This window comes from Varanus komodoensis, unplaced genomic scaffold (assembly GCF_004798865.1).
Source record: "Varanus komodoensis strain SLA01 unplaced genomic scaffold, ASM479886v1 scaffold21, whole genome shotgun sequence".
Taxonomy (NCBI): domain Eukaryota; kingdom Metazoa; phylum Chordata; class Lepidosauria; order Squamata; family Varanidae; genus Varanus; species Varanus komodoensis.
The window spans coordinates 8934973-8957738 of record NW_025335589.1 but is presented as its reverse complement, the minus strand read 5'-3'; positions in this window follow the sequence as shown (position 1 = coordinate 8957738).

Below are 22766 nucleotides of genomic sequence, written 5' to 3'. Positions count from 1 at the left end.
CCCAGAAATTTCCATCACATGTAAAATGGTCCTAGTATTGGTTCATGAAATCACACTTTCTCAGTCTCAATTACTAATCTATGGTAATATATAGGGATAATAATACTTGCCTGCATTATAGGGTATTTGAAAGGATGACTGAGTTAATACATGTTAGAGATGTTTTGAGCACTTAAAGAAAAGCATTAAATTATTATTAAATTAGCAATTGGTTTATAACACAGTGAACAAAACTCATTACATGTAAAATAGTGTAATTTGCCATTAAGATGTTACAAATTATTTTTACACTTTCACATTGCTCTTTCTCTTGATTTCACAATGTTTATTTTATGAGGAAAAGCTAAAATAGCTGTGTGTAGAGGTCAGAGGGAAAATTGAGTGGGTGGGATGTTGCAAAGGAAAGGAGAGGATAAAAAGCCATGGCTCTCAAATACAGTGCAATATGTTTGGGGTTAAATGTTAGTAAAGGGTTTAATGATATAAGATCAGCTCATCAGCAGCATGCTGCTGAGAGCAATTATGTGACCTTGAATGGGCTTTCTAAAATTGCTAGACATGCATCGGTAGAAACAGAATCATTTCCAAATTGATTCAGTGCATACTTTAAAAATCCCAGGTAACAACCAGCTCCTGTGAATCAGGTTGACCTGCACCTGTGCAAATATTCATTTCAGTCCTCAAAGCAGAGCATGAGTATGTGATTATACATATGTGCCTTTAAAAACACATTGCCTCTCATCAGCTCTCCTGCAGATGCAACAGTTCCACATCCTGCTTCTGCTTCTCCCTGGTCCAAGTGTCATTGTACTCTGGGGAAAGCAAAGTGGAACAGCAGAGATGACTGGACTAGGAAGGCCTCCATAAAATCATCTTCTTGAATTGATACTGATCCACGCATACCTGAACTCGTAGACTTCTGCCAGTGCTAAATGCAGTGTCTACTGATAGGCACATAAGATGGAATGAATATGAATTCCTGCAATTCCCCCAATTCTAGCAATGACTAAATAACTTAAGAGTGGTTTTCTGATGGGAGCTAATGGTTAGGAGGTAATTGGAAATCTTACTGAATATCTGAAGAAGAGAGCTATCAAGCTCACAAAAAGTGCTACCTGAGAAGAGGGAACAGTTGCTTGTGAGCAGCAATGGTTTTCAGTCCTGAACAGCAAGAGCAGAAACAGCTGAGAAGTGGCTGAAAGGGGACTTATGCATCGCCCCACCACTTCAAAGGAGACCAGGTGTGCAAACCACAAAGGGCCCCCTCTTTCTGCCTGTCTGTGTAATGTCCCAAGCAAGCCCTAGCTTTCCTTGGCAATGTTAAGGTACTGTAGGGGCTAAAAAGTTGAACTGACTTTTAGTGGCAGATCCTGCAGCTGCAAAACTGATATAGCCAGTGTGGTGTAGTGGTTAAGAGCCTGGGACTGGGACTCGGACGATCTGGGTTCTAGTCCCCGCTCAGCCATGGAGCCAACTGGATGACTTTGGGCCAGTCACAGACTCTCAGCCCAACCTACCTCACAGGGTTGTTGTTGTGGGGACAAGATGGAGGAGGAGATATAAGCTGCTTTGAGCCCTTTGTAGGAAGAAGGCAGGATATAAATCAATAAATAAATAAATAAATAAATAGCAATGGGCATACCTGCATGGGATACTGATACGTTAAGCCCTTTCAGCTAGGGAGAGTCCCTTCCCTTCTTTCCTTGGGGGATGGCAATACGGCAGCAAAAGAGAGCTATGTAGATGATGAGTGATGTCTCATTTCTTGCTGATAAATGACATCATGATGAAGCCGTGATCTTTTATGGGAATTGGCACTGCAACTGTCCTTCTATGGAGGAGAAAGCAGCCCACCTTGCCTTCTTCAGAGATCTCAGCCATCTTGGTCCTCATCAACCTTCCTCAAGGCTAAAGAACTTTTTCTCCCTGTGGGTGAGCGGCAGAAAGCCCCAATCCTTAGCGCATTCACGTCTTCCAGACTTTTGTCCAAATGCTTGACGTTCCCTTCCAGTTTTGTTGTAACTTTTGGATGTGGCAGCCCAAGGGCCTGATGAGTTTAGGGACAAGCAAGCAACTCCAGTATCCTGACCGGAAACACCCGGAGTGGCTCTCTGGCTAAGAGCGTCACCTCCACGCTCCCCAGTCCACTGCCCGCTGTGCAGGACTCACTTGGCCATGCCTGCAATGCACACTGAGGCACTTCCGGCTGTCTGCTAATTACAAGCACTCCCACAGACACACTGGTACAGGATCGGGCACCATATTGCACAAACAACAAAAGCCACACTTTCCAGGATTCCTGGCATATAGTGCAGCTGGGACTGCGTGGGCTGTCAGAGTGCATTAGAAATAATATTTAAAAACCTGTCTATGATAATCTAGTACATGCTGTTTATGAATGCTTAATACACTGCGACAGTTTGCACAGTAATAGTTCCACAGCCAATATATGGTACATATATATTACCCCAAAGTCAGATATATTTTAGCTGCTCTGCTGACATAGTATATCCAATCCAAATGAGACGTGCATGAACATGCAAGGCCATGAATCTGTTTATGTGTAATGCTATTAAAATAGTGTAATGGGATTCCAAAAGACATCAAATTAATGATTAGACTGACACAAGCTGACAAAGGAACAAAATGGTGCATTAGACACAGAATTCCCAGTTGACGCACCAAAGACACAGATAAGAGAAAAGACAAAGATTCACATGTTAACGTATGCTTTGGGGCACCCTCAGTCACATTCCTAATTCTCCCTTAGCAACTTAATACTTATCGACAGGGTCTGATACAGTTGCTGTGTTTCTGCTGTAGTAAAAAGGGTTCCACAAGCAGGAGCCATGGCTTGCACAGCGGAAAGCCAGGGGTTCACATCATTATCCAGGGAACACATGGACACATTTGTTTCCAGGAGAAGACAAGTCATCAGAACTCTTTTCGGCAAGCTCTCCTGGCCTCGTTTCCAGGCATTTCAGCCTTTGGAACCACTAATTGCCACCTATAGTGCTAGCAATGGACCTCACTGGCACCTGGGCAGGTTTGGGTGCCATCCCATAGTTGCTTCTGTGACATTCTTTTCCAAAGACTCCGTCCCTTAATGCGTGGGTTCAACCTACTGAGAATGCTTTCTCCTGCGACACTTGCTGCTAACAGGTTGGGGAGTTTTGTTTTGTTTTGTTTTTACAGAAAGGGGGAAACCACACAGAGGCTTTGCCTGGCATTTTGCTCTGTTGCTCATGGCTGTGATCTCTGCTTCAGCAGAGACCAGTTCTGGGAGGATAAATTAACAGAAAAAAAATAGTAAATGCCAATTCATTCTCCTGGTTTGAACAGGTGTTGCAGCAGATCTGGCTTGCCATTTCTCTTCCGTAAGTAAAGAATTAGTACTTTGGGTGACTGGGGAGTTGATTAAAATGACATTGGATGCAGATTCAGGATCCAGTAAGCATGGCAAATGCCCTGAGCGACTCATATCTCTAATGCTTGAGGTGTCGATAACGGTCCCCGCAGAGAAAAAGAACCCACTTGGCAGTGCATAGATGTAGGACATTTTCTACAGGTTCAGATGCTTCCCTGTTCAGAGAACAAAGCACCTTAAAACAAAATGAACTGGAACACTCTCTAGAGCATTTTCCTGGCTGCTCTTTTTATTTGTGCAAAACCACCCTCCGATTCACATTCTGCAATATGACTCATGATTGCACAATGCAATGTGGCCAAGACACACGGAGAGAATTTCCTCTGTCTTGGCTTCTTCAAAATATTTCCCTTCCAATTAGCATCCAAGCCCCTTCATTTATGCCCATCAATTCAAGATACATTTTCTGCATCAGTGAAGCACCTTCATTTAATGAGTGTTGGTGTGCCTAGCAATAACAGTTATGCCATTGCTCTATGCTTCCTAGCTTTGGTCAGCAAAGAAGAAATAGACTTGCCTAGCCATTAGAACATGTCTTCTTCAAATTGCTTTTGATATATTCAGAGGAAAATTCTGAGTTTAAATTAGCACTCAGCATGGACACTAGCCTTCTGTCTAACTCTAGGTGGGAATATTTTCCTACCCCTGCTGCACACCATAGATACTTATGGCACATAAACCTTCTGTGTTTTGATCTTATTTTAGGCAAGGATTCCTAAAAAAGATGGTGTTAGTCACATTGTGGGATATTTCAATAAATGAGGACTTGGTAGCAAGAAAGCAGCATTAGAATGATATAGGAGAAAGCTGAGAGTGGTTTGTTGCAAGTTCCTATGAAGGTTCTCCTGTTAACCCAACCCTATCAATATAATGTTATCATATTTTGACCATGTGCACCATGCATAGCTCCTCCTTGAAAGCTCTAGACACATTAAGGTCTTAAGCACTTCGGCCATTTGAGATTGGTGGCAGCCTCTGATGGCCTACTGTACTCTGTCTTGGAGCCTCTTAGATATTGGCTTTTCCAGCAGCTAACTGACATGCACTGAAGAATGAACGCTTGGAGTCCAAGCATGTGATCCAGCAAAATTGCTAATTAACCAACAGGAGCCAATCCAGTTCTGGCTTATACTTCACTGTGACAGCAGTCCCAATTTGTCTAGATATTAAAAGACTTCAGGATGTTTTATTCAAATTCTCAGTTCTTAAGTTAATATAGTCCAGTGAAATAAAAGCTAAAAACAAACAACAAAACCCACTTCCCACAAAGAATAGACAAAACATTTTTTTTCTTCCATTTGGGCCCCACTTTATCCGTCCAAAGCACTATTCTAGAAAAGGGGGTCTTGTGCCAATAAATATGGCCAGCACCTCCTCTTCTATCATTGCAACTTCCAACACACCTTCCCACTTGCAAAAGTCTCTGATGAAATGAAAACCACCAAATTTGGTGAGCATGATCTTATCACCTATTACACAGATACACTTGTTATTGTACTGAAAAATCAATTTCCAGGAAAGTTATATAAATCAGTGCAAAAACAATTCAGGCGAAGACCCAAGACATGCACAGCTCCGAATTCCAAAGATAAGTGGCCAGGAACTCTGGAGCATGCAAGAGTGAATTTATACACAGAAACAGAAGTGTATTCATTATGGACATAGATAGGAAACATGACACTTGTTACACTAGTTTATAGAAACAATCCAAAATAGTGCAATATGAGGTTTATTCCAGACAGCAAGTTGATGCATACACTGAAGAAGATTCAGGGCTCTAGAATATGTAAAGGAATTGATTATTAGATCCAGATCCTGATTTACGCCATTTTTTTTTTTTTTTTTAGAAAAGCCTTTCCCAAACTGGCAACCTCCAGATCTGATGGAGCACAAATCCAGTCATCCCCAGCAAGCATGGCCATGGTCACGCAGATGAAGGATATCAGTTTTGTAGTCTAACACATCTGGCAGGAAGGCTGCTTTAGGATCAGTTTCTATGAACTGAAGGCTGTGGCAGCAATAGCTGGGCCATGTGACTTACAAAGCACCTTCCTCTGATGAGTCTGCAAAGGAAGTTACCCACTTCACTCTCAGACTTACCTCTGTGCCTCCAAAGTGAGCCAGCATTCAGGAACTTTCTAAGGAACTCCACTTTGCAACAAGCATAATAGGAGCACACGGTGGGATCAAATGGTTTTCAGTGCCATTTTCTCTTGAGCTGTGCTGGTTCAATAAATCAGTCCAGGAGAAATGCTAAGGGAATACCTGTAGCTTAAAAAACTGGAGGGGGATTGACCCCCTCAAAGCAAAGGAAATGAAGACACCACAGTTGGAATCCTCTTAAGTATGCATTGACAATGCAACCTGCTATGAGATAACGGGCACACCAGTATTGGTATGCTGCTGTGCTTGGCTCGGTAATGTGACAAAACCAGCCAGTAAAGGAAGTGCTATGAATGATGGAAAGAATTGTTAAGTGAATGGGGATATTATATCCTTTTGAAAGTGCAAGAGACTGTGTTGGGGTGGGGGTGGGGGAGGGCTCCCCTTCATGTTTCCAGTTAAGTAAATATGGCATTTTAAAAAGGTTACGAATCAGCAGTGTAGGAAAAGAATACAAGGCATCATAAGCATTTCCCCACGGGGAAGCTAGTAGATCCTGCTTGGAGCAAGGAAACCACAAGCCGCGTGATGCTACAGACTGTTGCAATGATCATGAAAAAGGGGTGTGCTCTCCCAGGATGAACAGTAGCGGGAATCGGTTAAGTCATACTGTCACCCTTTTTGGTTTGTTGGGAATTTTTATGCATGGAGGCAAAGACCTTGAAGAAGACGTGCTGCAGTAATGCCACCTGTCCCCTGCCTGCCAAAAGGTGGAACAGCCTGTACATTCAAACCATATTTCTACACAGGGAATCTGTGTCTTTTACACCAAGGTAGAGAAGGTGGCATATAAATGTGCTACATCATGATGGAGTCCAGGTTGAAACAGAGTAGTCCATCAGAGAGACAGGCATGTGTATGGCACATGGACAGAATAGATTTGCATTGCTCATCACTGGCAGGGGCCATTCTGTGTCTACAGAATAAATTAATGATTAGCCTTAGGGATGGAAAGGAAATTAGTGACCAATTTACAAGGAGCCATTGTAATTCTAGCTTCCATTACCAGAAGCATCTTGACTATAGAAATATGGAATGAGAGGCAGCTTTGTTCTCAGCTAATGTGATAATTCCTGGAACAGAACAGATGTATTGACTGGAAGTCTGGGTTAAAATTCCTGTAAATAGAGAAGGTGCTTTTAAAATCATTGTATCCGGAGGAAGTTGAAAAAGAATGGCTACTAATAAACAAAATTAGTAATAGATGAACACTTTCACAGATTTTTCAGGCTCCTAGAGAACACTTCCATGGTCTTGGGAAAAGGTCTGTAATTCCACTCTTTGGGCCACAGACTGTCCAATTACTTATGGCTCAACACACCAAATGGGTCATTTAGAAACAGAGACCAATGAAACTGGACCAACAGTCTCCTTAAACCTCAAGATGGGCAGCTAGGAAGGCAGCAGCATTATTTGGAAAGCAGAACTTTAAAGGAAAAAGTGTTATATTTGTTCAATAATTTAAAATCTTCTCTATAAAAGCACCCCCCTCACACACATTCACACCAGCTGTGAATGTCAGCAAATATAAGGCACTCAGCTTTTTATTGTAGGCTGGAGTTTTCATGTTGGATATGGGATCCAGACTAAGCTTAGTGGAAACTGGTTCAACTTGAACCTTGTGCCATAATAGTTGCATCCTGAAATTGCTCTCATAGCACAGCTTCCACCAGCAGAGCTCTTTACTGGGCTGATAAAACTATTCCAGGACTATTTCCTATTAGTGCATGTATACAAATTTAATGCCAGTACAGGTGTTTATGAGCGCCAAGTGAGAAAGGGAGCTATTTCTGCTGTTCCACAATATGCTTGCAAGCAACGCAACTTCTCTTACCAAGTCATTGGGTTAGCTAGAGTTGGTTTGTCTGGCCCTTTTTCCTGAGCCAAACAAAAATGAAAATAGCCTGTAGTCACATAGCCACAGCTCTCTGGTTTTACGTTCCTCTTGGAAGCAGGCCAAGTCATAGGGATGTAAGAGTCTTGTCTCTTCTCTGGGTAATCCTTTATCTCTCACAGAGCATCTTCCAGTGTGTGAAGCTGTTTACATGATTCTACGAATATTCATCTAAACCCTTCATCTTTTGAAAGTACTCCAAAGATGTGGAAAAGATAACTGTGCCAACTTGAAGAAGACATCTAACAAACTATCACACATCTTGAGAGAGGGAGGGAGGGATGGAGGAAGTTCTATATTTGTGTATACACTTCCCCCTAACAGATATTCTTTAGGTAACTTTCTCTAATATATGCATATTTTAATGCAATTTTTGAGCCACAAATGGCATCAGGAAATCTGGAGAACTGCACTATCCAAAGGATAATTGTGTTCTATGCTGAATATTCATTCAGGAAGTGCAGGAACTGTGAATTTCCTTGGTTCACTTACAAATATGAAGAAAATGAATTTTTAGTCCTAGAGAAGGAAAATGTTTCAAAGACTTGTGGTTATTAGCTTATAGGCCATGCCCACTGTATTCTGAGTGTGTTGCAAATGTTAATATCTGCACTAGTACCGTGGAGAGAATGTTGTTTGAAGTGGCAGAGAAAAATACATACTCCTGTCCATAAATAACGAAGTTGGCAAGAAGAAATCAAGATGCAATCAACTTAAGACTGTAACAGTGGAGCCTTTTAAGACTGAGAATAAGAGGCACATCCATGATAAATGAAGATTGCACTGTTTTCATGAAAGTCTGTTTCCCAAAAGTAACTACTGCAGCTGGCTTTGGAGCAGGGTGGGTACTAATTCAGAACAGAGATTTATTTACTATATTATTTACTGGCAACAGCAAATAATATATTGACCACAGGGAAAAGAATAATACGGAGAAGAATTCTTTATTACTGGAGTGCTTTCCTAAAATCTTGCACCTATTGGGCTTCTTTAAAGAACAAGCTGTTTTATTGTCAGTTAAAAGATTTTCAACAAAAGACAGCAAGCCTTCACACATAACAGAATGATGTATCTGAAAGTCACCATTCTTATTTTTTCATGTATGAAAATAGGCAGGCTTGTGGGGCTGGAAAACAGCAAAGAACATCCCCCTCTCCCGCAAATACTTAGGGTCATTTATACACCCAGTAAAAATTTCAGATTTTGTGCTTTTTCAAGGATGCCTTAGTATAGGGAAAATATCCTGCAACTCACTGATAGTTCTTCAGTAGTATTAAAAGAGTGCAAATTCTGATGTTATAATATGAAGTTTGTCGCAAACTTGAAAGTTGTTTCCTGGGTGCAACTTGGAAAACCCTAGCAGGGATTCTTGAGACTTGCATTTCTTTACAATTTCTTAATCACTTTAAGTAGGGCCCTCCCAGATCATCAGGTTTTAGTGTCATCAAAATGCAGCTGCTACCTATTAGCTGAGGCAACCAAACACTTTCTTCTAGGTTTTCATTTTGTGGCAAAGCTGTCATATTTTCCAGGCACTGAAGCTGAAAGATTCTGTATATGAAAAAAATGTAATTTGCCCCCAGATGGGTCATCACACGGAAGGTGATTGTGTGTCATAAGGACGTAAGAAGTGAATAGGGGTGAGTAACACAAGTCCTTTACTATGCCAAAACAAAGCTGAGCATTTTTAAAAAATACTTAGGCATGGATCGTGCCCACCTCTTTGCCACTTCTTCATTCCAATGGAGATGCTCTCATTTAATGTTTGTTCCTCTTCCACTTCCAGATCAATGCCATGTCATTTCAGAAATATTTTTGTCTTAATTGATTACTTGAGAAACAAATGAGCAAGTGATTTCTGTTATCCCTGAGATTTTCTGGACCTGACACTGAAGCTCAGATTGTATTATTCCTGCCTTTGATTGTGATCTGTTTTCCCTTTTACTTCCCTTTCTCTGTTTTCCTTTTCATTTCTGGGAAAAATACATCTTTTAAAAAAAGTATTCATTCAAATGCACTTTCCTCAATAGATTAAAATGCAAAAATACTTAAGTTTTGGATATGCATGGGCTTTTTTTCCAATGCAAATGCTGGTTTGTAAACATGCAAACTTTTCTCTAAAAGAGAGCTCATTCAGAGATACAAATAGGTTTAGGTTCTAACCAAAAATGAACCAAACCAAAATTCCCAAACATTCCTAGTTCACACACACACACACACACACACACACACACACACACACACACGCAAACATTTTGAAGGTTGTCTCTTCCCCTTCTGAAGCAGTGAAATGTTATTGACCAAAACTGAAAAGGGCAGGCGTCCATGTGTCAGCTATCTTCTCTACTCAACATCATACTACTGTTCTGAAATGAGAATTTGTCAGAACATGCTGATATTCATGATGTGGAATTTGCAGTGCTCAATTAGATATGGTATCTCATTAATAAACTGTATGGAAGTCATAATACGTAATGAGAAGTGCATAATACAGAAGTGAGGTGCACATTTTATTCATTCAATTCATTCTGAAGATTCTTACAATACCTTTTGGCAGAATGCTCCACTAGTTTTATGACAATCTCTGACCCCAGGTTTACAATTACACAACACAAAAGGAAAAAGGGCTTAGGAGGGAAGAGGAAAAGAAAGGGGGAAAACCAAGCAGAAATACGTGTTCTTATGACATGTCAGGCTACATGCCACCCATACCATGTGGTTTGCTTCAGAACTGCATTGCCTAGATATGCATTTAGTTGCAGCTGTGGCTCGGCAGGCAGTCTCAGTGAGGTGCTGCGTGCCGTGTTTTGAGATCCAGTACCAAGGCCCTGCCTGGAGACTGGTGTTCACAGTGCACTGTTGCATTGCGTTGATGTTGATCCAACATAGCAATGCCAGTTTCAAAGTTTGCTTCTGAAAATACATCTTTAGGGTTGTCTAAGGGCTAAATATTGGCTAGGGAAAATATTTATTGGTCATCTGGATAAACTCTAATTCATTGTCTGTTTACACACAATCTTAAATTTAGTTGCTGTTGTCGCTGTTGCATGCTTTCAAGTTATCTCCAACTTATGGTTGCCTTCTGAATGAATGCCCCCCCCCCCCAAAACCCTTGTCCTTGACAAGTGAACGTCCTGCTCAGCTCTCATCAATTGCTAAGACAGAGTGTGAATGCCTAGAGTGTTTGAAACAGTAGTCCATACAATGGTTTTCTGTGAATTGGGGTGAGGGAAGGAAAGTGCACATTAGAATGATGATTGAAAAAATCTTAAAAATAACTTAAGAGTGCACCAAAGCAACAGGTGCACTATATGCCTGAAAAAGAAAGTATAACTAGTCTATCAACAATATTGACAATCAGATGTTTGTCAAATCTAGGTGGACATTGCAGAAATGCTAAATAATATTTCAAGCTCTGAAAATACTTAAATAATGGATTATAAAATATAAAAGCTAGCTGCCTATCTGATAGATTGAATTAAGTCAGCTGCACAGCCAGAAGATGGTGCAATAAAGAATCCATTACATTAATCATGTTATGCTGATGCAGACTGAAAATGTAAAGACATTTGCATTAACATCAGTGTTCAAGCAAACATTCATGCTATCGGAAGAGGAAGCATAGTCCATCCCTGTGTGCCTGTAATATTCAGTCAGCTCTTCATCAAGCTGCTTCTTGTACTCAAAATGTATGCAGAGCTCATTTGCTGCATAGAACACCAAACAACAAATACGCTTTTGCTGTGTTTGTACATACATATGTGTGTGTGTGTGCATATTATGAGGTCATAAACTGCAAACTCAGGGGCTTATGAACAGCCTGTGCAGGGTGAAAGTAACAGCAGAGGAAATCTCTTCACCTTCCCACCTTTGCACTGCATTTTTTGCTAGTTGGACTATCTGCCTGCCTAACTGAATTGTTTCTGATGTGAGGAAAGGCGGTGGGACCAGCCTCAGAATAGCTTGCACCGGCCTCTTCAGTCTTCTTCTTTCTTGGCCCACTGCAGTTCTTCTGAAGAGGTTGATCTTCCTCAGAGGTTGTGCTCCTGACCTCAAAGGGCGGCCAGCATGCTTCTTTCCATGCTAGGTGTGGGGGATGGTAGTGTGTGCGCGCGCAGAGTGCTCATGGTGGAGTTAGAAATCCCTCCTCCAAAGGCGGAGCGCGGTCTTGGACTCCAATGGCAGATCAGGGAATCTGACTTACCCTGTGGTCCCTCGGACACTGTCTTTGGGCTACAGGACTGCAGTCTAAGCATTTCAGTCATCCAGTTCTAGAACCTCAACCACTGCAAGCAAAACACTTTAATAAACTGCATTGCTAGTCATACCACAATCCTTAATTTCTGTTTTCGTACATTCTGTTTTCATGGGAACCACCACAAATACTACTTAGCAGCTGCAATTTGCAAGAGTTTGTGGAAGACTTGCAAAATCTAACCAAAGGGGATAACCAAAACAATCAAACAAAAATATTCTTAGCTCAAAGGTGCTTACCAAACATTTTCTGTTATATTAGGGTGAATAATAGTAGGACAATAGGCCAGCGTTTATCCACTGTGGTGAAACTCAGTGCTGATGGTGTTGGCTCCATGGTAGAATGTGGGGAGGGAAAAAGTATTTAAAAAAAGGTAAAGTATTTAAAAAAATTCCCCCATGATATTAAGTCTACTCATGTCTGACTCTAGGGGGTGGTTCTCATCTCCGTTTCATAGCCAAGGGAGCTAGCATTTGTCTGCAGACAATTTCCATGGTCATGTGGCCGGCATGATTAAATGCTGAGGCACAAGGAATGCTGTTACCTTCCCACCTATTTGTCTTCTTGCATTTGCATGCTTTCAAACTGCTAGGTTGGCAGAAGCTGGGACAAAGCAACAGGATTTCACCTGTTGCATGGATTCGAACTCCTGACCTTTCAATCAACAAGCCCAGTGGCTCAGCGGGTTACACCACTGTGCCATCTGCAGCTTATACCACAGCTTGTTAATACAGTGTTCATATAAACTACACGAACCAGGGTAGGGGAAACTCTGGGCAATGGGGTCCCCAGTTTACCCATGAACCTCCTAGATTACTATGCCCCCTTCCCTGCTTGTCTTTGCTCCTCTTCCTCTTTGCTTATCACCAGATGTTGGGCAGCCCGTTTGTATCTTCACCCCAACCATTTTTCAATGCTACGGTTAGAAGTACAGGACCCCAGTGGGAGCGGGGTGAGCACCTGCCTACTGAGCTGGCATGGTAGAAAAAGTAGAGCATCATCCTGAACATGTCAAGAGTGCGGCTTTGGTTCCAATGTCTCCTTCGCAGACGTTGCTCTCCAGTTCTGCTCTTTGTCAACTGCCCAAGAGAGGGCAAGTGGCGCGTGCTGCTGTGCAGCCCCTCCGGCCCCCTCAGTGCGCTTTGGGCATGGCTGATGGATTTTGGAATGCAGCACATGCCCCCTTGCTGCTACTCGGGGCTGTGGCTGCTGTGTCTGGATGGACACACCCGGTGCTGAACTGCTCTCATCCTTGGGGCTGTGCACAATGAAGCTGATGCTTCTGACATAAAAAAAGCTTTCCCCACAGTGTTCTTTTCTTTTCCAGGAGAAGCTTCCTATTATGATTTGAGCAGCCTAGTCTGCCGCACCGGAGCATAAAGACCCTACTTGTTTCCACCTGACAGTGCACAAGATTCCAGACAGGGTGAGATTATCTTGGCAATGAAAAACAGGTTCAAACGTTGCTCTTGCGTATATTTCATGTAGGATTTCATTGGCTTTTCACTGGGTTAAGAGTCACATGGGCCATGTCAAGTTTTTTTTTCCTCCATACAGCATGTTTGCTTTTTCATTAAATATTCCCATGCCTTTGAAACTTTCTGATGATGTGGACAGACGCTGCCAAAGGTTCTGCAACCAGAACTCTCCCCTGCTCAGCTCAGGTTGCTGACCTGCTTCTTTACGGCTTCAGTCAAGGTACCTGAGCATCCTGTCCCCCTTGCCGCAAGCTTTAGAAGCCTCCACAAAGAGGGCTGCCTTAACCTGCTGCCCAAAAGATGGCAAATTTGGTGCCAGGTGGGCCACAGCAGGGGATGGGGGTGCCACCACAGAAAAAGCTCTTCCAAAGGCCGCCACCCTCTGAGCCTCTCAAGGGGTTGGCACCCGGAGGAAGGTCCCAGAGGTTGAGTTATTGTCTAGGTAGATCAGGGTTGGGAGAAGCATTCCAACGGATATCGAAACAATGTAGAGCTTTACAGGTGAAGACCACCCAAATTGGGACCTGAGGCGTACAGGCAGCCAGTACAAGTGCTAGAACTGGACTTTCATGTTTGGACTGCCTGGTCCCAGTTATTAATCTGGCTTATTATATTTTAATTATATCTGTATCCACAAAGATGAAAGGCAATTTAAAAACGTCATCTTTAATAAGCAAACTAAATAACAACGTACAAAATTCCTGTGAGCCACAGAGGCAACATGAGAGTCTCAGATGGATAAGGGGCTGCTGAAAATTCAAAGGAGGTTTCATTGATCCCGAGATCAGCCAGAGTCCTTCCACTGTGAAATGCAGGTGGATTATTTGATGTTCCAAAAAGTATGTGTTAAAAATAAAAAACAGGCGAGAGAAACCATTTCCATCATACCCTTCTGGAGGTTTTAGCTGACTTAATCCTAACTGGATTCTTAAACCCAAATCCTGAACTGAGAAATTAGGGTTTGAATATATAACTGTGATAAAGTGGAAATCTCAGGAAGAGCTCAGGAAGTCATCAGAGACAGCCATTTGCATCAAAGCAAGCTCTTTACTACAGCAGGTTTCCACACGCCATCCCACAGTCCCGTGCATTAGTTCATTTTCTTCTGATCCTGTTTGAGGGGTAAACCAGGAGCCTGGCTATGCAGCTCCCTGAGGTTGGCAAAAGCTGCTTTGAGAAATTTGGTCATTAGGATGGCTACTTACACACAGCCAAAGTGCACAAACAAAATGGTGGTCAAAAGAGGACACAGCTGTGCATACAATTTGCATGTGATACTGTATATGACTAGATAAAGATTTGGAATGAGTCCCACAGAAACACCATACTCATGCCCATAGGAGGAAGCCTACGACCAGGTGATCCGTTGCCTGATAAGTTGGTTTTCTCGATGCTATCTCAAGGGGGAATTTTTAGGCCTCTGCTCTCCGTCCTTATGGTTCTGTGTCTTTAGCTTGGATGGGACAGCTCTTCAAATAAAGGAGCCCTTCGAACAGAGGACCTGCGGGCCTGCATGGCACCCCCCGTATTGCCACAGTTTGTCTCCTGTCTAACTCTGAGCCCGCCAGTCGCAAAAGCCTCTTTACTGCAGAGTCACCTCCTCCTCCCCATTTTCCATTCCACCATTTCTTGGAAGGATCTTGCTAGAGCTTCCTTAAAAGGATAAACTGGGGAAGGACTGTGGCTGCAAAAGTGGGGAGTGGAGACAAGTGCCATTTTTCTCTCAGGATATTTAAAAAACTGACAGCACATTTTTATGTTTGCTAAGTTGATTCTGCCTGGGCCTGACATGATAACGATTGCACCTATGCTGAGGAAGGAAGACCCTCGGCCCCCTCAAAGCCTCATCGCTCAGCCCTGCCGCAGTTTTGACAGTTAAAGGAGTCTGTCTCGGAAAGGCCTTATTAATTTTTTAGGTGAAATGCCAGAGATTGACACTTGTGGTTATTTCCCACAATAAGCCCATTCAAATGGCACTCAAGGATAAGCAGAACACAAATGGGGTTTGACCTTTTATGTACGTTGCAACAGATCATGGGGCATTGCTGTACATGTGTGCATTTGGATCATTTAGGGGTTTGCAGATCTCTAGGGATGTGTGCATAATTTATAGCAATTTCTGCTAATATGAATGAAACAGAGAGGAAAACAAGGCACGCAACATGCAGTCGCATGCAGCAGCCAAGACTGCTCTTCAAGCACCCCCCCCCCGCCCTTCTTTGGAATATTATTATGTACTTCATCATGGTTAAGCTAGTCATCTTTCATATGTTTTCACAGCTGGGAATCTGGCTTTTATTTGCTTCTTTAGCTATAAGGTCGATCGCTATCTCTATCTTTGGAAGGGCCAGAAATTCATTTATTATCTTATTTCCATATCACCAAATAGCTGAAGCTCTCTGGGCAGTGAACAACAGCTAATAAATACATTAAAAACAATATGAACTGCAATCAAAACATCATGAAAGTACATAAAAATGTAAAACCACATTATAAAAACAAACAACTAAAGCCAGTCCATATTAGTGGTCCTGCTAAGAAAGCAAAGCAAAGCAGGTAATATGCCCCCCCCGCCCCCGCACACACACACACCCCTCATGTGTTATTTGGACCTGCTAAATGCCTTGGCCAAGAAGGAAACCTTAACCTGTTGCTGAAAAGATTGTACAGTTGGCACCATCTCAGTGGGAGGAGTATTCTATAGTTTGTGCAATCTTAAACAAACTCAACAGGAATGTTATACTATAGACGTTTCTACATATGGAACCTCTCTAAAGGGCCACTTACTTTCCTCAATACTGACATCTTCCTTGATTTTTGCAGCTGCCTCCATCTTCAGAGGTGTTCAGCAGTCAGGACTTTTCCGCAGTGCCATCCCAGTTTTGCAACTGCTATGGGCCTTGGTTGAGTGTTTAGGTGCATGATAAAAATATTCGAATTTTCATGACCTTTTAGCAAATGGCTGCCCTGATTTTATTTTGCTTTTGCTAGCTTGTTTTGTCAACTATTTTTGCTGCAGCTGAACTCTCTGCTTCATTTGCTGCTTCATTATGTTAGCTGAATTTGATCCAGGTTTAGTTAGACTCAGAATAGATCCATTGTACTCTGAGAATGACTAAATCTAGTTCCAAGCCAATATGTTGTGCTCTTTCAGCTGTTGTGCTGTCACTTGGTTTTAATTTATTTGTTTAAATTTATGTGTAATTTATTTTTAACACATTGTCATGTTACTTTGGTAACTCTGTACAGTTTATAAGCAGATGCACAGTTTTGAAAGTAATCAGCAAATAAGGGTGCGATCCAACGAGGCTGCCCAAAACTACAAACGTGAAGGATTATAGGCATCCTATGCATGGTGGAAGGATTATGAAGGCAAATAGCACTTTCAGCTCCAATCTCACAGTGAGTTTCCAAGGCTGGAGGAAGGCCTCTGAAAAAATCCTATGGCCATCTAGGTTCTGTCTGGAAGCTATCAGACTATGTGGTAAATGCAGAAATAGCTTTCCTGGGGCACCACTCTGCAGTTTAGGTTGTCCTAAGAACCTGTTTACACACAGAAGTGAAATGATGCATGTCAAGATGAAATCTTATGGCTGGGTGTTGCTTTCATAGGGAGAAGAGGTCTGTCTGTCATAGCAGGTCTGTGACAGCCTTTACCTACCCTTGAGATCCCTGCATTTATTTTCTCACAATGTGTTCTAGTTGTTGAGATGGAGTAAAAATACACCTGATATTGGCTATTCAGCCTATCATTGGAGTTTGCTAGGCTGGTGCTGAATTTTTAGCTTGGAATTGAATCTTTCTGCTTGGTAAGTGAGCTGAATTTTGGAATTATGGAAAGATTGTCTTGGCAGTGAATTCGAAAGAAAAGTATACACATTTATAACAATTAAATATTAAGATGTACCTTCTGGCCACAGGGGGAGAGATGCCATAAAACCCCATAGATGTCACTCAAATGTTTGGCTTCGCTTGAATTTCAAAAACTTCACATCCAAATAAAGTAACACATGTCCCTATATGTTTTTTCATCTAAAAGTCGTGTGCCATATAATGAAGTTCCAAGTACTGGGGACAGAAGTGTCTGTTCAGGCTTTTCCTTGCCTCCAGGCTACTACTACTATCTGTTTTTATAGCAATGCAATATCCTATACATGGAGGGTATTTGTTCTCTGCTCATCTAAAATCCAGTTAATTTGTTGGCAATGTTTGGCAGAAGCATGCTAAAAGGAGAAAGTTGGGATAAAGTAATTAAAGATCTCCCTCCTTTTATTTCAGAAATCACTTGATTTAAAGCAATACAATCTTAACTCTCAATTTAAATCTTCTACAGTCCCAAAATTTCACAGGAACTATTCATAAGTGAGTGCAGCTCATATACTTATGCCACCTTTTTCGTAGGAGACTGGAATGGTTAGCGGTGTGATGATAGGAAGGCAACAAATATATTGTCTCTTTATAAGCTGCAGAAGACTTTCATGGCTGAATTTTATGCATGTTTAGACAGAAAAAACCTCCCACAACTTACATCATTCCTCTTAGTCATAGGTCTTTGTTTCTGTTTAATCATGCATAGGATTGTACTCTAAGAAAACGTCTGTCTCACCACTTGGTGCAATGGGTTTCTTAGGTTTATGAACTTAGGAATAAAGAGAAAATGAGTGGAAACACTCTGGAAATGCTGCCGTGACTTTCCATACTCCTTCATTTGACACCTGAAAGATGCTGCAGAGTGAAGCTGCACTGTTGCAAAGGGGAATCTGACAGGTGGCAGAGGAGTGAGAGAAGAAAGCCTATAGAAAGTCAAATAAATGTTGTTGTCTGAGATGGAGCAGTCTCCCCACTCCTCCAGTTTGAAGTACACATTACCCAAGGTCAGCCAAGTTGTTTTGGCATCCGAGGCAGAAAATCCCAGTCTTGTTCCCTGGCGGTAAAAGTATAGCAGTGATATATTAAATAACCAACCACTTCTCGTCCTCCGTGATGCACAAAGCCGAGCTCCTTGTGGTGGGCACTTTGCTGCTAGTAGGGCTGGTCTGGCAGCCCTATCGAGCCACTAAATTTTCTTTTTGTTTTAGTTTAATCTTAAAAACAGGTAGTGAACTTCTATCAGGAAATGGGAGTTGATGATCTGACAGTAGCTGCAAAAAAGGAACTATAGCTATAGGGAACAGACAGGTGAAGGGTGGGTTGGGGACAATAAGAAGCAATCTAATTTAGCTCCAGTAGCTAGGGTGAAATTTACAACTGCAATCAATCGTTTTACTTTGAAACAGATACTGATCACCAGCTGGGTGTAAGAAAAAAAGACTCCCTCTGGTACAGTATCCTACAACTGGCTGTGAGTATTTCTTCTCCTGATCATCAAGCCTGGGCCACTGTCAGAAGCCGCATATGAAGCTGGATGGTTCATTGGTCTGTTCCAGGGCATCAATCTCCATGTTCTTAATTTTCTTCACAGTCTGCACAGATTGGGATCACGTTATTTATACCCAAGCAGAAATTTTTGCAGCATATTGTAACAATTCCACTGTTATCACAGATAGTAAGTTAAACGATTCCACTGTCTTATTCAGAGCAGTATAGTACCTTTTTATAGGGTTCAGTTGATTTACTGGCTGTATTCTTGGTTGGGGAAAAAGTCAGATGCTCTCTGCTTAATTAGATCCATTTTAAATCAAACATCAGCTAAAGCATATTACCAAGCAAACTTTTGATATAACAATAGCAATAACATGAAGAAACAGCATCAGTGATCTCTAAAGATGTAATTTAGAATTTAGCTTTGGATTTATTTTAAAGGGAAGATGTAAGCATTGCCTCCATAGCTGGGAGATTTATTAACACTCTGCCTTTCCATTATCCAAGCATCACACTTGCCCTAAAGCACATCTGTGCCACAAAGACAATGAGAGACAGTGTGGATTTTCTGTATTCATAAATTACAGAAGTTGCTCTGAGCAATACATCTATCAAAACTATTCTTGGGGCAAACCACCTGTAAAGTCTCTGGTCTAAGCAGGCAGCGGAGGATACCGGGGAAATAAGTTGGTAGGTGAGCATGTTGTGTTGCCCCACTTTGTTTTATGAAGGATATTTTCACTTCTGACCCAAAGCTCTTTAATCGTATCAACGGTGGCAAATCAAAGGCGAAAGAAGGCCTTTGAGGAGCAGAGCAAAGCTTTACTCTAATATCTCCCCTGCTGGAAAAGCTCTCATGCCAGTGAAAACATATTTCAGTTTGTGCCAGCACAGCAAGCACAGTGAATAATAGATGGGGCCATTTTATGACTAATTTGTATGCACTTTTAAAACTCACCCATTGAACTCTCCCAGCCAAACCACATGTTCAAATGGTTAACATTATTTATTCCCTGCCTTTTGAATTTATGGCATGATGCTATGCCTCCTTGTGGTATCTCTGTACTCCTCTCTGTGCACGTGGACTAATTGTTGCGTCCTCTGAGAAGGGGAGAAATAATGTGTGATAAGGTCAGGGCACAGTCCTGTCACGGCTCTGGCAGATACACACGAGCCTCCAAGCTCAAAGGCTCCTGTGCGTCCTGTATAAAGAGCAAAGTGCTGTGGTGGAAGTCTCTACCACGACCTGCTTGTGGCATGCATTTGACTGGGAGAGCCCCTTTCAGCTGCCTAGATCAAGCACCAGGAATAGGAAGGGGAAGAGGTCGCCACGGATGCAAGCTCACAGTCCCAGCCTCCTCCATCCCTCCCTCCCTCCTCTTTTTGTCATTCCTGAGGCCTACTTGCAACCTCATGGGAAGGCACTCCACATAGTTCCACACCGGAGATGGCAGGGTGAGGGCTTGACCTTCACAGTTCCAGCTCTGGGTCTGCAGAACCGTGTAGCTGGGACTCCAAAAAATCCTCTGACCTCTGAGCTGATGAGAGGCTATAGGATTATGCTATAAAAATATTCCAAAAAGAGTACCTAATAGTATTGCACTCTGACAAACCTGAATGATGGAAACTATGTGTGTGTGTGATCTTACCATAAATTGAGGATAAGTTGCTGTAAGTTCATGGTTCCTGGGTCTTTTTGTCATCTCCTCTGCAGCCCCCTGTACCTTCTGTAGCACAGAGAACATGATTCACACTGTAATCTGGAGTAATTCTGTTTCCACTGAGAAGTAAATCCCATTAAGTTCTATGGCTCTTACATTCAGCAAAATGCATAGGATTGCACCTTTGGTGGACTGGAAAGTTGAAAATGTCAATGAGGAGAGAAAGAATGAATTATTTAGAAAGTAACTATGAGAGCCAATGAAGTGTGGATGTTGGCTGGTAAATGTGCTTCCATCATGGCACCAGAGGGAGGGTACCACTGGCTGAACAAGAGGAAGGTGGCCTCAAAGCCAATCTCTCTCTTCCTCTCTTCTCTATAGCTCCGTATTGCATCCAGAAATGGTTTCAAAGGCTTTGGGGCCCTTCTAAACATTGTCTGGGATGCTGCTTAACTGCAGTGTGAAAGTAGAACTGCCTAGGATTGGGAGCTTCTCTGGCATACAATTTTTCCATCCAGTTTGTCTTGTCCCTTCTCTGATTACAATAGCATATAAAGAATTCACATATACCTTGAGCAGTTTTTATTTTTATTTATTTATTTATTTATTTATTTATTTATTTATTTATTTATTTTTATTTTTCAGGATACAGGGGACTGAGAAGGAGAAAAAGATGAGTTGCCTCTGCTCACATGTTCTGCATTTGGGTCTGAAATCCCAATTGCGCTCTTAGGCAGATGGGGCAGCATGAATAAGTGCGTCTCACCACTTTAAAGGCCAAAACCGGAACTCTTTTAAATGAGATTACAGCTTTTTAAGTCCTCAAGGAGACTGCAACTTCTGATCTTCAAATAATGCTGCACACAGTGATTTAAAATACAAACATTTGATGGCTTCATCCTCAACAGCTCCCTCTATACAAGAGTGGAAGAAATAGATTTGTTATTTTGCATGAATGAGTTATTTCAGATGATAGTACAAGAGACACAAGGGCCTCTGTACTAGGAATAGAAGAAATTACAAATTTGCTGGGCTTGCATTTTAATATGAGATGATCCCATTCACATCTCCTAGAACTGAACGGCGACCCGAATACAATTTATATCAATAGCCACACATTTCCAAGTCTGCAATTCGCTCCACAGAACACAAAACTGCATACAACAAGAAGCACAGATTTGAAAGGTGGACAAATTTCTTAAATGTGCATATACGTGCTTTAGAGAGTGGCTATAACCATACAGAGTGTGCATGTTTTTAAAAGATGTGTACTAAATTCATACACGTGAGGAGAAGGGTTGTATAGAACAAGCCAGGTGATAGAAAACTGAGACCCTGAATGGAATCTATCTTGACACAGCCTCCCATTCTTATTTTGGACCTGGCAAATGATCTTGTTTCCTGGGCCAACTGTAACCACTTGAAAACCAGAAAGTATGAAGTGGTCTCTGGAAGCACAAATGCTCTACTGAAAATACATCTTTATATCATAGGAACATAAGAAACTTCCTTATACTGAATTACCATTGATCCATCTAACCCTATATTGTCAGCACTGTCTGGCAGAGGCTCTGCAGGGTTTCAGGCAGAATTCTTTCCTAAATCCACCTGGACCAACAGTGACTGCACACAAAGTCTGCACTTCATCACTGACTTACAGCCCTACCAATCTCCTAGTGGCCTAAATTAATTGAACTCAAACGAAATAGGACTCCAACAACAATGGAAACTATAACCGAGGCAAGGGAGTGCAGCCAAGAAAGCAGTGGTGTCCTTCAGGAAAAGGGGTTATGTCTAGTGCTTACAGCTCAGAGGTAGCATCGGAGTGGAGTCAAGTAAAAACTCTTATCTAGTCTGTTTTATTGAGCCAAGCAAATTGTGGTTCAGTTTTTGTAAGTGGCTTTTCTTTTCCCTCCCCTTTTAATCTCTATTTTGCTGAACTCAGCCACCGAAACTGGAACTCTCCTGTCGGAATTAATTCTGAACCTCTCACAGTGTGTCAATGGAAGAGTCTTTCCTGGGAGACATCTCAATCCTTCTTTGTACAAGAACGAGCACCACAATCCCATTACAACTGATGCTAACAGAACAGCAAATGGAATGAGCCAATGATGCATCCTGTGGGGACACGGTCACTTATATCCTTTGGATGAAAGAAAAGAAGACACAGTAATACTGTGGTGTCTAAAAGGGATTCCACAGTCATTAAATGTGATGTCATCCTACTGTCCCTGATTCATTTTACGAAATGCATCATCTTAACGTCATTGGCAGAAATAAATCCACTGTCTCCATGCCATTTATGATAAGTTGACCAGCACTGATCCTTGTGAAAGGCCAATTGTTTATCTCTGCAAACTGAGAAATCCATATATTTATTCCTCCATGGCTGATCAGGAGTTTTAATGACATTGGTTAAATTCAAGAACACACATTTACGGTCTTACTCCTTCTTGAATGCAGGTTGGAAATCTTCAAATTATTGAGAGATCACTTTCTGATGAAATATGTTCCCTTTCCCTCAGCA